The sequence below is a fragment of the Pleurodeles waltl genome, chromosome 3_1 (assembly GCF_031143425.1).
Source record: "Pleurodeles waltl isolate 20211129_DDA chromosome 3_1, aPleWal1.hap1.20221129, whole genome shotgun sequence".
Lineage (NCBI taxonomy): Eukaryota > Metazoa > Chordata > Amphibia > Caudata > Salamandridae > Pleurodeles > Pleurodeles waltl.
In genome coordinates this window covers 94,501,279-94,516,871 of record NC_090440.1, presented here as the reverse complement: position 1 = coordinate 94,516,871, position 15,593 = coordinate 94,501,279, and the positions used below count along the sequence as shown (strand labels likewise).

Sequence of the window (15,593 nt, the reverse complement as noted above, 5' to 3'; positions counted from 1 at the left end):
ATTGTGATGATTTGCAGGACACACCCTCGAATCTCAAAAAGGCCATCTCAGCCCCCATCCCTCTAAAGTAGGTAAAATGAGTACCATTAAATCGAATAATCGTATGGTCTGCTAAATAAAGCTCTTAGAAACAGCAGATGTGGCGTATGACACTCTAGCTAAAAGACAAATTATTATACCATTGACATCTAGAGATCAATATGTCTTTTTTAGGTCTCGGCTGTAGACAACGCAAGACATATACATCATGCCTCTTCCGGTGTTTAGCCCTCCCCGAGCGCACCGTTCAAGTACTGCTAAACATACTCAGTGGGCATTTTCTGGCATTGTTTTGGGACTACTTTTTTTGTTTTTTACAAACGGATTTGGGTGAGGGTCCCACCACCGGTTAGAAGAGCTGGTGTTTTAAGAAGCGACAAGGAGCATTCACGCCTGCCACCATTGTTTTATAAGTAATGTCAAGTACTTTTTTTTCTGTCTTGCATCTAAAATTATATAAAGATTTTCAGATAGTTCCAAGGCGGATTTTAGTTTGGCAGGTTTGCAGTTTGTGTAGCGTGAGCAATATTCCTCCGTGATTAGAGTCCACGATACTGCAGCAGAAATTGTTTCTGGGGAAGTTTTAACGGTGCTAAGTTATTTGTGCGAGATAAAGCAGTACTTTTCAGAAAGGCAGCGGCCTCGGGTGTGGCGGGGGTAACTCGAAGCACTCTCGGGTGTCTGCAGGATGCCGGCGTGTTTGCCTCACTTCTGCTGAGAGCTGAGCATCCCGAGGCTCAGTGAGCGGGTCTATGTGTAACCAGCCTCCTTTGATACCAGACACTCGGGCCTACTGTGCAAACAGAAGTTTAATGTCGAGATCTGGAAAGGTGATTGAAGGGGTGGGACAAAGGGACAAAGGATGTTCGGGGATCGCTTTGTAATGCCTTTGGAATGTTCTGGAATGTTCTGTGTACTGTCTCGTGAAAACGCTCTGGGATCTGTTGATGCTGTCCCACGAAATGCTCTCGAGTCAACCTGTCAGTCTTTTCACTATTGCAGCGCACGTGCAGCAGGTCTGCAGAGATCTCTATACGTCACACTGTCTCAGCAGTAGTGGAGGATGCCTGCTGAGAAGTGCTGGCCCTGACCCACTAAATGTGATCAACTTCTTCCGAGAATTGCTTCAGAGGCTGTGGAAAGCTTTGCAGTAGTTTGAGACGGGCCTGGTGTGGAGGCGTGAAGCGGGCGCTGCCCCTTTAAACGTGATACACAGTTTAGGGTGACCAGATTTTGAGGAGCAAAAACCGTGACAGGTCAGACATAAAAGGACTGAAGACATTACTTTCACTTTTATATCTGGCCTGTCCCGTTTTTCTGCGTAACTTTGTGAATGTGTGCCTGTAAATGTGTGTGTTTTTAGATGTATATATAATAATACATGCACACACATATTTACAAGACTACATATATAAAAATAGCTGTGGTATGGCTTGACCTCCTACCATGCACCCCCAACCCGCCCCCACCCGCCTCTCTCTGCTCCCCACTCCTTCTCTCTGCTGGGAGCAGACAGGGGACTGTGTTGCCTGACAGCAACAGATGAAATACTTTATTTCGTACTTTGTAGGCCTCTTTAACTTATGCTTCCCTAGATGATCTGACCTTTGTCCCAAAAACCGGGACATTTATTTAAAATTAAGAGAAGCGTCGGGACACCGGGACAGTCCTCTAAAAACCGGGACTGTCCGGGGGAATCCGGGACGTCTGGTCACCCTAAAGTGCTCTCCCTGCCCCGATGTAGGTGTGAAGCAGGCAGTGCCCCTTTAAATGTGATGTTGAGTTCTAGTTGTGAAGTTCTGCTCCTCTCCTGATGAAAATATATGTAGGTGTGAAAAAAGCAGTGTCCCTTTAAACGTGACGTAGCTGTAGATGCGAAATGCCGCCACTGTCCCGTTGAATGCTGCACTTTTTGGATGTTAATTGTCTGTAATTTGGCTCACTCCTTCATCGTGGTGTATCGGGTGAGTTACTGCGCTTGTAGCTGCTGGTGTCATGCCACCATTAACTCGTTCAGAACACTGGATGTTTCACTCGCCGTCTTAGCAGCGAAGAGACAGTGCAGTTCCATGAAAGTGCCAGCTCTATCTGTAAAGTGCTGCTACTGTCTAAAGTGATGCAGTCAGCTTGGAAAGAGCTAGGTGCGCCCCACGCAAAGTGCTGTGGTCCTCTTTGTGAAGTGCTGTCAGGTTGAAAAGTGCTAGGATCGCCACCAGTAAAGTGCCGCGATCCTCGTGAAGTCCTGTCAGGTTGGAAAGTGCCGGAAATGCCCCACATAAAGTGCTGTGGTCCACGTCTCGTTGTGAAATGCTGGAACCAAGCAAATTAAAGGCATTTTATACATTTGTGAATGAAATTTAAAGAAACCCTTTGTAGTTCATTTTTAAAAGTAATTAGGTGCTTTCCAGTTTGCCGGAAATAAAAAGCAGAATTATTAGGAGACACAGTTAATCAATATATTGATTTTAAAATCTGTTCTTATTGATTTTTCTTTTTGTATTTTTTTATTTATTTTGTGTTTTTTTTTCTTTCCTTTTGCGGCCTTCACGAGTTCAGAGCTGAAACGTGAGCATTTACTTGTATTTTTTTTAACTCGCGATGTTACTGTGGCAGGCTGGCAGTGCTAAGTGTGGGGGGGCGCATTGTTGACTGCTGGATAAAACAGAGGCGCTATCAGTCCGCTCAGATAACCTTTAGCAATAAATGGGCTCCAAGCAAGTGGTGACCTTAAGGCTTGAACTTTTTTGCCATCACATGGCCAACTGGTAAACTGACCTGCACGGGTGAGTGTGGCCGCCCCAGCAGGCTGGAGAGAGAGGACTGGCAGAAGCAACATGAGGCTTGGCACCAGGCACTGCTGCCGGCCGGCCTGTAGCGCTTGCTATCCCTCAAATGGCTTCACAGCACATTTAGAGAGGCACGAAATGGACATATGGGGAGATAAGCAACAGATTCATTTATAGAATGGGAGTTTTGGGGGTTGAGGGCACTCCTGAAATGGTAAGAACGGTCCGCGAAATTCGACGAAATTCGCGTAAATTGTGGTATGTGTTATGTCTCCATTTAACCTCACCCTGTCGCCACTTTTGATGACCTGAGATGTTTTCGTCTCACAGTCGTGTTGCTTTTTGAGGGAAATTAGAAGATTAAAAACAAAGACAGCATGCAAATTAGCAGCCCCTGATTTGCAAACGTGATTGAATTGGCAGCTGCGCGCAGTTTCTGATTTCAGGCAGACGCGTTGTGGGCTCTGTGTCTCCTACAATTACAATTCTGGAATCCGCGCGGCCATCTGGAAAAGCTTTGCTTTGTAGTGTTAATTATTAATTATGTGCACTAGTGAAGAGATCGAGATTGACGGGTACTCTGGTGCAATAACTGCCATTGGCGTGTTCACCTGCAAAACAGTAATGGATGTTTTTCTGGCAATTTTTTTTTTTTATGGCTGTGCATAAAATGACACAACAATGTGAGTATTCTTTAGCGTTGTCATTAAGGGCATATGTGTGACACCGAAATTTGTGATGGGCCAGTAATTGTGATGTAGATATTATTTAGCACAATAGCTTTTTAGAAAAAGTCGAATTCACTTGTGTGATAATTGTGATGGCCATTTTATCTGAAATATTATGTGTGATAGACATAATCACTGCCTTAATAAATGTGTTAGAAATTTCTTCTGACATAATAGTTGTAGTGGTCATGTGCTACTGCTCCCTGTACTTTGACAGCACATTTCACTGCGAAATTAACTGTATTAAGTATATTTTTCTGAAACATTAATTATAATGAACGTGTTTATCAATAAAGTTTGTGATGGCATAATCAAGTGTAAAGGTAATTCTGACTGGCATATGTTATGGATCCAATCTGTACTATTACTGGCATATTTTAAACTTGCATACGTGTACAAGGGTATTTATTCTCTTCAGTTTTTGGAAATTCTGATGTTCATATCTGGTAAGCACTGAATCTGAAAGGGAATTATGCCATGACACTGTTGGCATTGCTGTGTGGCACAATATTTCAAAAGGCATTATTCTATTGTTTATGGCCAGTAGTTCTATACAAATCATTATTCATGATGAAGATAACTTCTTTTGTTACAATGTTTTGTATGTTTACTTCTCCTGATAAGTAGTGTCTTCCATTGTACATTAATACATACAGAAATCATGTAAGTGACCCATTTTTAGGGTCGAGGGCACGCAAGCGCTCGAGGCTATGTTGTAATCTCTATGTGGGCTTCTAACCACGCCCATGTCACGCCGGTCACTTTCATTAGTTTGCAGGCTTGCCTTTTAAAAATCGTTTGATTCCATTTGTGAAAGGTATACATACGTCATGCCTACTCCGGTGTTTAGCCCTCCTCGAGTGCACCGGTAAACTACTGAAAACATACGAGGCTCTTTCTTTTCAGCTGGTTTCTGGACTATTTTATTTTTTCATTTACTGCGCAGCCCGATCTCGCTGGGCAGAAGTCGAGCGCTTTGCATGTCATGCCAACCATTGGCTCACATATTTGAAACTGTTTTACTTCTCATTATTAGTTTATGTGGCAAGAAAAGTCTGGTTAGGAGTTTGCTCGCGTTCGAGCTATTAGCATTGCAAACTCGAGACCCATTGCATTGCAAATGCTTGTTAGGTTTGGCAGCGTAGCTCAGTGCTAGATCTAGTACTACCATTGCTTTAAAATATACATAGAGTGGACTTAGGCTCCAACCAGAGGAGTTTTCTCACTTTCACCTTATGCTGTTGGCTGGTTGGCGTTGCCTTCCACTCCCTACAGAGTGCTTGCGTGTGCATGAGGGACTCTGTGCTCAAGGTGATGCTCTATTAATCAACACTAGGCCCTTGAAATCCAGACCTCTTAAAGGGCGGTTTGATGGTGCCTGTACTAGCTATGGGTCCACCGAGCTTTAAACCAGGCCCTCCACTCAGTTCCAAGGGACTCAATTGCTATCTCCAGTTAGCGTGCCAATTACAAATAGATTTTAAGAAATAGGAAAAACACTTTGAGAGAAAATGCATGTGAGAATTTGCTTCAAGCCAGTCAGAATAAAGACTCCTGCCTATTTTGGACTGCTATCATCTCAGAGTTGTTAGTCAGGGTGCTCTGTCCACCGCTATTACCATTAGTATCAGAAAAGGATTGGGTCGAGCCTTGTGGGAAAATGTTGGTAAAGCCAATAGGTCTAGGCGATCCGTCAAACTGAGAGCCATAAGCGTTTGCAGAGTAAATGTATCTGTGTATGGCTCTGGGGCTGTTGCTATACACAAAAGCATCAACACTCCCAACGCTTATAGAGCTCAGATTGCTGAATTGCAAAGACCTATTGGTTTTGTCAATTCTTGGTTTTAGAAAAGTACTTTCAAGTGAGAACTCGATATACTATATTCTGGTTACCCTACATTTTAGTGATAATCACAGTGTTCTGCCTTTTTTGTCGCTCAGTCCACTGTCCAAAACGCCTATCATTCAAAGCTGTGATGTAATGTAAATGACTATTAATTGGTCTCATTTTTTCCGCTTATTAAAACCACCAGTTGGTTTCCTCCCAATGAAACACAGGTGTGGCATTCGTATGTAAAAGGGCTCATACATGACGTAAACGTCTGCCGCATGTGACATGTAATGCTGCCTTCTACAGAACATACTAGACAGAATTCTGTGCAAGCAGCCTTGCTTACAGCTAGACTAGCTCCAACAACTCGAACCACCAACTCACAGCACAGCAAATTCCAACACGACATATTAGACTGAACTTCTCACATCCAACATGGTACAGATTTACCATATAACAGGATTAGTGGTGATCTAGTCAGGAGGGAGTACTTTTTGTAGTTCACTAACACTGTGGTCATCGTTTTCTAGTTCTCCAGATGCTGTTTTATGTATCTTTGTGTACAACATCTGCTTTGTATATAAAATGTGTTCTAGCATTTGCTGTAAGGTGTTATCATGTTATGCTCTTCTCTTTGTTATTCTGTTGTGACGCTTGGCATATTGAAGTTGGGTTTCCTGGCATCGTTAAGCTTCATGAACAATCTAAATAAAAAGCTCGGAGAACATTTGAGTTACTTTTCAATGCATCATTTTACCGCGAGTGATGCGATACTGAGTAGGATGTGTACTGCTGCAAGAACACTATTATTCACTCCTTGGAAAAATGTGAAAACGTATACAGTAATAATTAATTCACTCGTTGGGAAGACTGACTTAAGAAAATGCGCCTTCCCAGGGCTTAATTTGTAAAAAAAAAAAAAAAAAAATTAAAACAAAAAGGATAAAGAGTGCCGGTGCCCAAAGAGCTGCTCTGAAACAAGCGTTCGGCGCTATTGAACGTAAATTGTTTGTGACGAGTTTTACGTCTTTCTCTTATTTTCTTTTTCCCAGTTTGTGTGTTTTTCACTGTCTTGCTCTCTGGAAACGTCTATTGAGGAAAAATAAGTCTGATCCCCAAAAATATGTGCCAGTGGACCCCACCGGCTGAAATTAAGCACTGCTGTCTGCCCTACATGTTAAATGGGTTGATGATTCTTTTTTTAATTGAGTGGGACAAACATGAGGAGGAGCCCGGGGGTGTTTGTAGTCTGAAGGGAATATTTGAATCTCAAACACAACTGGCCTGTCCAAACACACAATAATCCGCCCTCTCTCCCGCCCCTCTGTTCATTTTGCATGTCAATGGGCTTTCTCCTGAAAAGGGTCGAGCACATGGCCCCCAAGACTTGACAAAGCATAGACAGCTGAAGATAAATCATGTGCACTGTGATGTAATACAACATTTCAAATTTCATTATGAAAAACCGGTTAAATTTACTCCGACCACAATAAGCAAATTGCAAATGATATATCACGACCAGTGCTATTCAAGCAGCCAATGAAAAGAATGGAGAATTAAAAAGAGTTTAATCAGCACTCTGTAAGCCTACAATATGTAAATATTTCAGACTGTAATAGATTTAAGAATGACTGTTGTACCTGTTTTTGGCAAAAGTCCTCTATTGTAAAAAAGAGTAATACCAGCCATCCTAGAGTATTTTGATCCAAAAATGTATTATTTCTTGTCTTGATGCCAAACCAATACTCCTGTAATTCAGGGGTCCCAAAAGTATTACGTTGTCGGACAAAGTACTGACTATGTATGGGCTCGACTCAATTCACTGCAGCGGGGTTAAAGATAAGCTTACATTCCCCCAGCATCAGTTTTGGATTTTCCAGCAGTACCTCAGTGCCCCATTCTTCTGTCCGTTTGTCAGTCACATCATTCATGCGTGAATATCTGTGCATTGTTTGTGATCTATGACTGTGTGTGTATGTGTGAGTGAATGAATGAGTGCCCGCATGTTCTGTCTCTGTGGGTAGAACAAAGTCACATGTATTATTGGCTTCATCAATGCTTTTTGGTCCTGCCTTGACAGCTCTGAGGAGCTGCTGTTACCAGTAAGGGTAGAAGAAAAATTCTGCTCCGCTGGTGGAGTTCACAGAGTTTTTGGCCACTCCGCGTAACATGGAGCTCCAGCCACAGTCTGTACTCCGCCACATGGCGGAGTTTTGTCTCAAGCATGACTCGCCAACGGTAAATTGGCGAGCGAGAACTGCTGTCGCCTAGTGCGATTTTTGGGAGCTAGGAGGACATGCGGTGAGATTTTCTCAACACAGGCAGTTGCAACTATTCACGTTTGGGAAAGCTGCCACTCGAGTAGAAAATCTACACAAGCTGCAGCAAAACCAACCCGAGCAGCAACGCCCTCTGGTGTGCCGCGTGGTGCCATTCGTGCTGATTTCTCAGCATGGAAAATGCTCAAGGTGCTAAAAATCGGCGCACGCAGTGTGACATAACAATTTCCGCCGGCGGAACTCCGCTGAGTTTGTATGTAATTCTGCGGAATTCTGCAGAGTGAAACTCCGCGTTTTCCAAGCATCCCTAGTTACCAGTGCTGCAATACCTTAAACATGTACACAGAATAGGCTTTGTCTCCGTCCAGATTTATATCTTTTGCTCTCACCCCCCGCATGAATCGGCCTCCTTTGGATTCCTTACACTGTAGTGCAGGAGGGCCACTCTTACCACTGAAAAGTAGATCGACTCATCAAACATGCTTTAGCTCGGAGTTGCATTATATAGAGAAGGTAGTCGATTTTTCTTCTTTGATTTCCACTGTAGCATTTTTTTTAAATGTTTAGTTAGGCCTTAAAATTCGAGCTAGACATACTGGCTTCGCCAATGTTTGTTTAAAACGAGGTTCCACACCAGTGTCAGTGACGCCGACATGCCACAGCGTGCTGAAGCCCGTCACTTCAAAGCCTAAGGCTCTTCCTGCGGAGCAGCGGGCATCAGGTCACCTCAGTGGCGTCACGAAATTTGAGGGGGCCCCCTCCCCCCTGGACCCAGTCAAGAGCCTGCCGCCCGTGTACAGTTTACTGTGCCAAGGAGGCCTCCAGGACATCAACTCCGCCCCCAACCCTCTTCCCAGGGGCTGCGGGGCCTTTATTACGCCACTGGGTCACCTGTGTTTGATCACATGCTACCATCAACGCCCTTTCTCATCGCCTTAACGCTGTGTGAATGACCCGTCTGTGAAGTTCCACAGGGGGCATCGTCGGCCCCACGGAGTGGATAGCGCAAGAGTTTACAGCTGCTGGGGAGGAACAATCGCGCCTAAACTCAAGACATTAGATTACACAGTAGGCGCATTTACCACTAGCCAGTGCTTAGTTTGTAAATAAAAAGGTGCCGGTGCCCAAAGCCCTCATCTTAAACACGCGGCTACTGAAATTAAATGTGCGAACATGGAATACTGTAGCAGCGTAATCCTGAAGCCACCTCGGGCCTCTTCAATCTATTTACAGCCACTCCCTGCCCCTTCAGCTCACTCTTGCAGCTTTCTCTCTTTGTGACGCTTTTTCGGTTTGCTCTTCCTCCTTCTTTCCCATATGTGTCTTTTGCTCGCAGCAAATGCTGGAGGCAGAAGAATAAGCCCCGGCCCTCACACATAAGTGCCAGTGCTCAGCACCGGAAACAACAGGCACAAATTAAGCACTGCCACTAGCCACAAAAAGTACAATGTCCAAAAAACAGTCAGAAGGTAAGCCCCACCAGGTGTTTCACACGTAGACCAAAAGTGCAACTCCTGAACTTCCCATCCCTGCAGCCATGAACCACATGACAGGCCCACTCTTGATTAGGCGTAAATAGGTTTCTAAAAACACAGGATAGCACAATAAGGCCGGACTCGGGAGAAGGCATGGCCCAGCGCCTTTGTATGACAAAGGGCTTTTTAGTTTAGTGCTGTTGAATGATTGGTGACGCCACTATCCCGCGCCAAAAGTCATTTAACAGCACTGTGCTACATCTTACAGTAGCGCAGTGCTCTTTTTACCTAATGTGGTGATTTTTGTATTTCACTGTACATTAGTGCAGTGCTTCCTGCTCCTGCCAGGATGGAAGGCTGCGCCACCCTACTTGATTTCGAATCAGAAAACTGCATTAAGTTCCGGCTCGATACCAACAGCCTGTGCCTAACCCACTGTGCTGCCTTGCCGACTGCTAAAATCCTTAACTAAGGGCGACATGCATTTCAGTAAGATATCATTTTGTCTCGCGGGGTCTCATTAGATTTAAAAAATAATTCAGCACTTAAGTTGGGCTCAAAACCAAAAACATTTGCTTTGACTGTGTAAATTTATACTGTCTATATAAAAAAAAATAAACACAAATGTGCTCACATGTAGTATTACAATAATGTTGTGCTCTTTATATCATACTGTACTGCAGTGCAGTGCTCTTTACATCTTACTGCAGTGCTCCTTATATCTTACTGTAGTGAAGTGCTCTTAATATCTTACTGCAGTGCAGTGCTCCTTATATCTTACTGCAGGGCAGTGCTCTATTACAGAGGCAGAGTGCTCTTTATATCTAACTGTAGCGCAGGGCTCTTTATAGCCAACTGTAGCGCAGGGCTCTTTATATATTACTTAAGCACAGTGCGCTTTATATTTTACTTGAGTGCAGTGTTCTTTATATCTTAGTGCAGTGTTCTTTATAGCTTACTGCAGTGCAGTGCTCTTTATATCTCACTGTAGCGCAGTGCTCTTTATATTTTACTCGAGTGTAGTGTTCTTTATATCTTACTGCAGCACAGTGCTCCTCATATATTACTGTAGTACAGTGTTCTTTATATCTTACTGCAGTGCAGTGTTCTTCATATATTACTGTAGCACAGTGCTCTTTATATTTTAGTGCAGTCTTCTTTATATCTGACTGCAGGGCAGTGTTCTTTATATCTTACTGCAGTGTGCTTCATATCTTACTGTAGCACAGCGCTCTTTATATGTTAAATGAGTATAGTGTTCTTTTATCTTACTGCGGGGCAGTGTTCTTTATATCTTACTGCAGTGCAGTGCTCCTTACATCTTTTTGTAGCACAGTGCTCTTTATATGTTACTTGAGTGTACTGTTCTTTTATCTTACTGAAGGGCAGCGTTTTTGTGTCTTACTGCAGTTCAGTGCTCGAAGCAATGCAATTTGCACTGCGCACCTAACCCCCTCTTGAAGAACATGAGTATTAATTAGGGTGTTGGGTGTAATTTGGCCTGTACGGGAGGCGTCAGGTAAGGTTCCTAAGATTCAAACATGTGCTTCAAACCTGGTCTGAAGGTGGCCACGGAGCATTAACATAAGGTGTTGTGCTGCATGTGCGATAGACGCAACCAGACATACCTATTCTTTTAGAAACTGTTAGTATCCTAAAGTTGAGACATCACAGGATGCATAGTATGTGGATTGGTGGAATCCGCCAGGGAGTATGTCATAAAACGTACACTCTGCCTCCAGGGCATGTGTCTCTGTTACTGCGCTGTTTAATAAGGCACAACCTCAGGACCGCCTGCGAAATAACTACAGTATTGATTGTACGAAGCCCACGAAGGGCTCCTGGCACTTTGAAGCTATTAGGACACATACGATTACAATAAATGGGTTCAAGCATACATCCTGAAAACCTGTGCATCCAATTTGTTTTTAAATGCCCCAAGGTGAGCCCCAAGACCAAACTACTCCCACAGCTTTTAGGCCATTCAAACTGCTTCCAACTAGCCTCGCTTTGTAGCTATAGAAAGCAGCACCATCGCAAATATCTCAACTACAAAGTGTTTTATATCTTCATCTTAAGGTTGAAGGTCACCCTAACTGCAAGGTTGTCCACAACATGGTAAGGACGGTCACCTCATGCCAGTGTCACAAGTATGATATTTTGCATCACTATGCATGGGATGACCATGATAAACCAAGGATGTCCACACTATGCCATGAACAGCAACCAAGATACCAGGGGCACCACCATTATGCCATACATACCGTCCCGTGACACGGGCGGCCACCATAATGCCATTGATGTCTTTCACTATACCTGGCATTGCCACTTCTGCACCTGGGGTGACACCTATTAAGCCAATGCACTCCCTCCCAAAGATGACCTTGATGGATATCATCCTTGCACACCTCACACTCAAACTCTGCCCCATGCTTATCTAGCTCTGGTCGCTGTTTTCATCTTGCGCTGCCTGATCGTGAAAGGCCTGCCAGCAGACTTCGCCTAGCCACAAGGCATGGTATTGAGCCGCCCCCCAGTAGACCTCATAATTCTCAGAGAGGTTTTTTGCATGAGCACCACCAATAGAAGCCAGGGTCCAGCAAGACAAAGGAGGCACAGCCGGGAAAGGTAGCAATAGTTGCTGCACGTCCATTGTCCCCAAGGGCAGATAATCAGTCATTGCTCTTCTTACATAAACTCTTAAAGGAATTGGCAGCAAACTCCTGCCTTCACAATAGACATGCCAAAAGAAAATACAAAGATGCAGAATTGGATACAATCTCTCTCTTTCTCCTTTTCTTCCATTCTGTCCAGGCACACCTACTGTCCAGACTTGACACTGAGCATGCACAAGAGCAGGTTTTGCTTCCCAGCTAGAACAGATGCCCCTTAAAGCATATAGAAATATGCTGCACAGCCGTCACGTGGCCCTTAGTTACACGTACTTTGTTATGAGTGGCACGTTCAAGTAGGTTCTTCTTAAACAACTATGTGCATATTGCTAACTAAGGTCTTTACTTAGACATTCTACAGTGTTGTTGGCTAAAAACAGACTGAAAGTGTAGAGTTGTCAAGATGCTTCACTACAGCTGTGAATAACTTATGTAGTCATGGATTTATTATTTGCAGTTCGATTTTTCTCCCCCTGTTCCACGTTACAAGCAGAACTACAAAGTCCACAAAGCGAAGAAAACACAAAATCTGGTTATTCTTGCTTGCGCAGTACGTCCTGGGCTCCATGTATCTATCACAATAACGCCTGCCAAGTGCCCTGGCTGTCCTTTGTGACAACTTCTGTGAATCCTGGTCTTTTAGCCAAAGTGTATTTTCGCATCCGACCCTAGGAATGCTGGTGGCACCAAGAATGGCTAAAAGTATCACATTACTTTTTTAACATGTGGCTACTTGGCAGCTAGGAACACACAAATAAAGGATGAGTTGGCAACTGCGTTTTTGCCAATACTCTGAGACCTCTCAAGTTTCTCAGTTCCATGCTTGAGCAAATCATCTTCCTTGTTTCTTTCTTTGGATTCAGGGGACATAAAATTCTGGTTTTTAATGTGTTAAACCGGACTGAAAATCCCAGCATGCCAGGAACAGGACTGATGAAATTATGTCAGGACCGGAGGCTTAGATTATGCTTCTCTTTCTATGCTTTATTTTTTACAGCAGCCAATAACAATAAAGTTTAATAAACACTACATTTCCCTATAAACCTTCTCAGTCACATGATCAACCATGGAGCTGACCCTATTTATACTTCTGACTGTAGATACTTGTCCTTTCTTTGCTGCTTCACAGCCAGTTAAGTACCTCTTGATTACTTGATGTGTTTTCTTATTCATTATGTCTACAAAAGAATGAAATTGTATATAGCATAGCATATTGCGTTATTTCAGTAATTCTTTCAACTTGCATGTCCGAAGGGCGCGCTCTTGCTTGATCCATTTATACGTCTGCCTCCCTTTCATCACACAATATTTGCTGATATATTATCTTGGAGGCAGAACTCCCCTCCAAGCAAAGCGCAGAGCAGCCTTTACTCTAACATCTGTGGAGTGGGAATTATTGCGAGCTAGGAGGACTCGACCAAAGGCCGCGTCATTCTCTTTCGAATGCTACACTCGGGATCGGACTGCGCATGCACAACCCAATCCCCAGCCACTGTGGGGTTTTTCAAAGGCGCAAACTCGTCTTCAAGCGACCCCATAGACGGCAAGCTTCAGGTAATGCCCTGACGAATCAGAGAGCATTTTTCAGGCTACCTCTCCTCTATCTAAAAGTATCAAATATTGCCTAACTTGGGGTACAATAATTTCACATTCCAGCTGCAGGGCTCCCCCTGAATACTCCTATTGGGGCTATAATATATAGATTTCCCACTTTATTAACAGGGCTATAATCTAATATCTAATCCACTAAAATAGTTCTGATCATATAAAACAGTCTGAGCAAATAAAGGTGTTCGAAGATAATGACTCAAAGACCCCCATTAATGCAGAGATTTTGGTGGGATGGGCCAAGCGGGCCATATGTCACTTAAGAAATGCCAACTGCGCCATATTTAGTGAACGGAGCAGGTCCATTTTGATGAAGCTAGACCCTAAACAGACAGTTCTGGCCTCTTCGAGGGCAGGTCTTGCTGCGCAAGGCCTCCTCTTTGGAGCCCCTTTCCTGAAGGACCTCTCAAAAGTTTGTGGGGAGATACTCCAATCTGGACAAAGCACAAGGCTTCATTAAGAACATCCTTTATCAACTTTTTAGCAGGGCCAGACGCTTTAGGAGGGTCGAGTGTTCGGGCAGGGATACCTGCAAGGCCCACAAAGAGACTACTCCCAACGACAGTACTACCAAACAGGCAGAGTCAGTAATCAAGGCCAGTCTGCCACCATCTACCCATCCAAAACTCACAGCTTCAGAGGGTGACTCCAGAAAGGGCAAGCCAGGGGTGTCCAAAACTCCTTCCAAGACTCTGACACTGCAGGTGAGAATCATTTTTTTATCAGAGGTATCGGGGGGAAGAGCAAAGCTGTTTGTACACAACTGGCAGAAAATTTCACAGGACCTGTGGGTTCTAGAAACTATTCAGGGTTTCAAACTGGAATTAGTTCTCAATCTTCGTCATTTTAATCAATGGATTATTTACCGCCATTTCAAGATGGAAGGGGTCCATCTTTTAAGGGCCATTCTACAAGAGAGAGATTGGATGGTTTGGTTAGATTTAAAAGATGCTTATTTGACCATTCCAGTTTTGTGTTAGGAGTTCAAAGTCCTTCCCTTCAGCACCTTAGTGCTTCACAAAGATTATGAAGCCAGTGGTGGAGTTTTCTAAGGTCCCACAGGGTTCGCCTCATCATTTACCCAGACAACATTATCATGTCCCAGTGTGCACAAAGGACCATAACTCACCTAGAGTGGACTATCGTCCTGCTCCAGGAGTATATATAGGGTTGGCTCTATGGTTAATCATGTGACTGAGAAGGTTTACTGGGAAATGTAGTGTTTATTAAACTTTGCTATTGGCTTCTGAAAAAATAAAGCATGGAAAGAAAAGCATAATTCCCACCTCTGTGTCCTTAATAGAACTGAAAATTCTTTGTCGTGAAGATTTTATATCTCACATCTGAGCGCTGTACTTACCCACCCTGTAAAAACGTTTGACATTGTACTAGCCACGCAGAAGGACAGAGTCCGGTGAATAGATAATACACAATAGGCGAGTCTGGTTTTTGTTCCTTCACCTTCACCTCTCGAGCTAAGCGCACAGTGTACTTTTCACCATCCGGCTCAGATTACCTTACGCAAAGAAACTCTTCACAACCACCTGGCACCGTGCCTCAACCGCATTTGACTAATTCAATTATTAAAAACAAACATACGGCTTCTGTGCACAGACCACGCAACGATAGCGGACATCTTGGAACGGAGCTGTTCCCCCTGAAGAAAACGTACAGATCGATCCACCTAACAGAAATAGTGCATAATTTTCGAAAAGAATATCGACGTTTAATTATTACACCCAACTACCTTCAGGGAATAATTACGTTTTGTCTATAATGTGATGGATGCCTTTCACTCTAAGTTTTGTATAGGCAATGCTCAGGTTTAAAAATAGCGTTTACCCAATTAAACTGAATTCATTTGTTAATGGAACCTGATTTCAGTACAGCTAAAGATTAAAAGCTGCGTTGACAGGCGAGCCTAATACCTACGTTACAAAAGTGGGCTCTCTTGCGATCGAAAAGCCGCAGGCCAAGAAACAGAAAACGGACTACAGTCTACGGCGTGGTGTGCACTTCCGGCGCCCGAGGGTGCAGGACTGAACATTGTTTTCCCATGACTGACTGACTGAGCAAACAGCAGCTTGCAATTTCTCTAAAAAAACAGGCTGAAATATCAAGAGCTTTGATTTTTTTTTTTCCATAAAAATATTACGTTTGATGATTACTGTGAAG

The 15,593-nt window shown here is 43.6% G+C and overlaps 1 protein-coding gene across 1 annotated transcript in view; it reads right to left on the bottom strand.

The window, feature by feature from the left end:
- DHCR7 (7-dehydrocholesterol reductase) overlaps positions 1–15,593 on the bottom strand; it is an 83,747-nt gene that overhangs the window by 47,997 nt on the left and 20,157 nt on the right. The window lies entirely within an intron of this gene.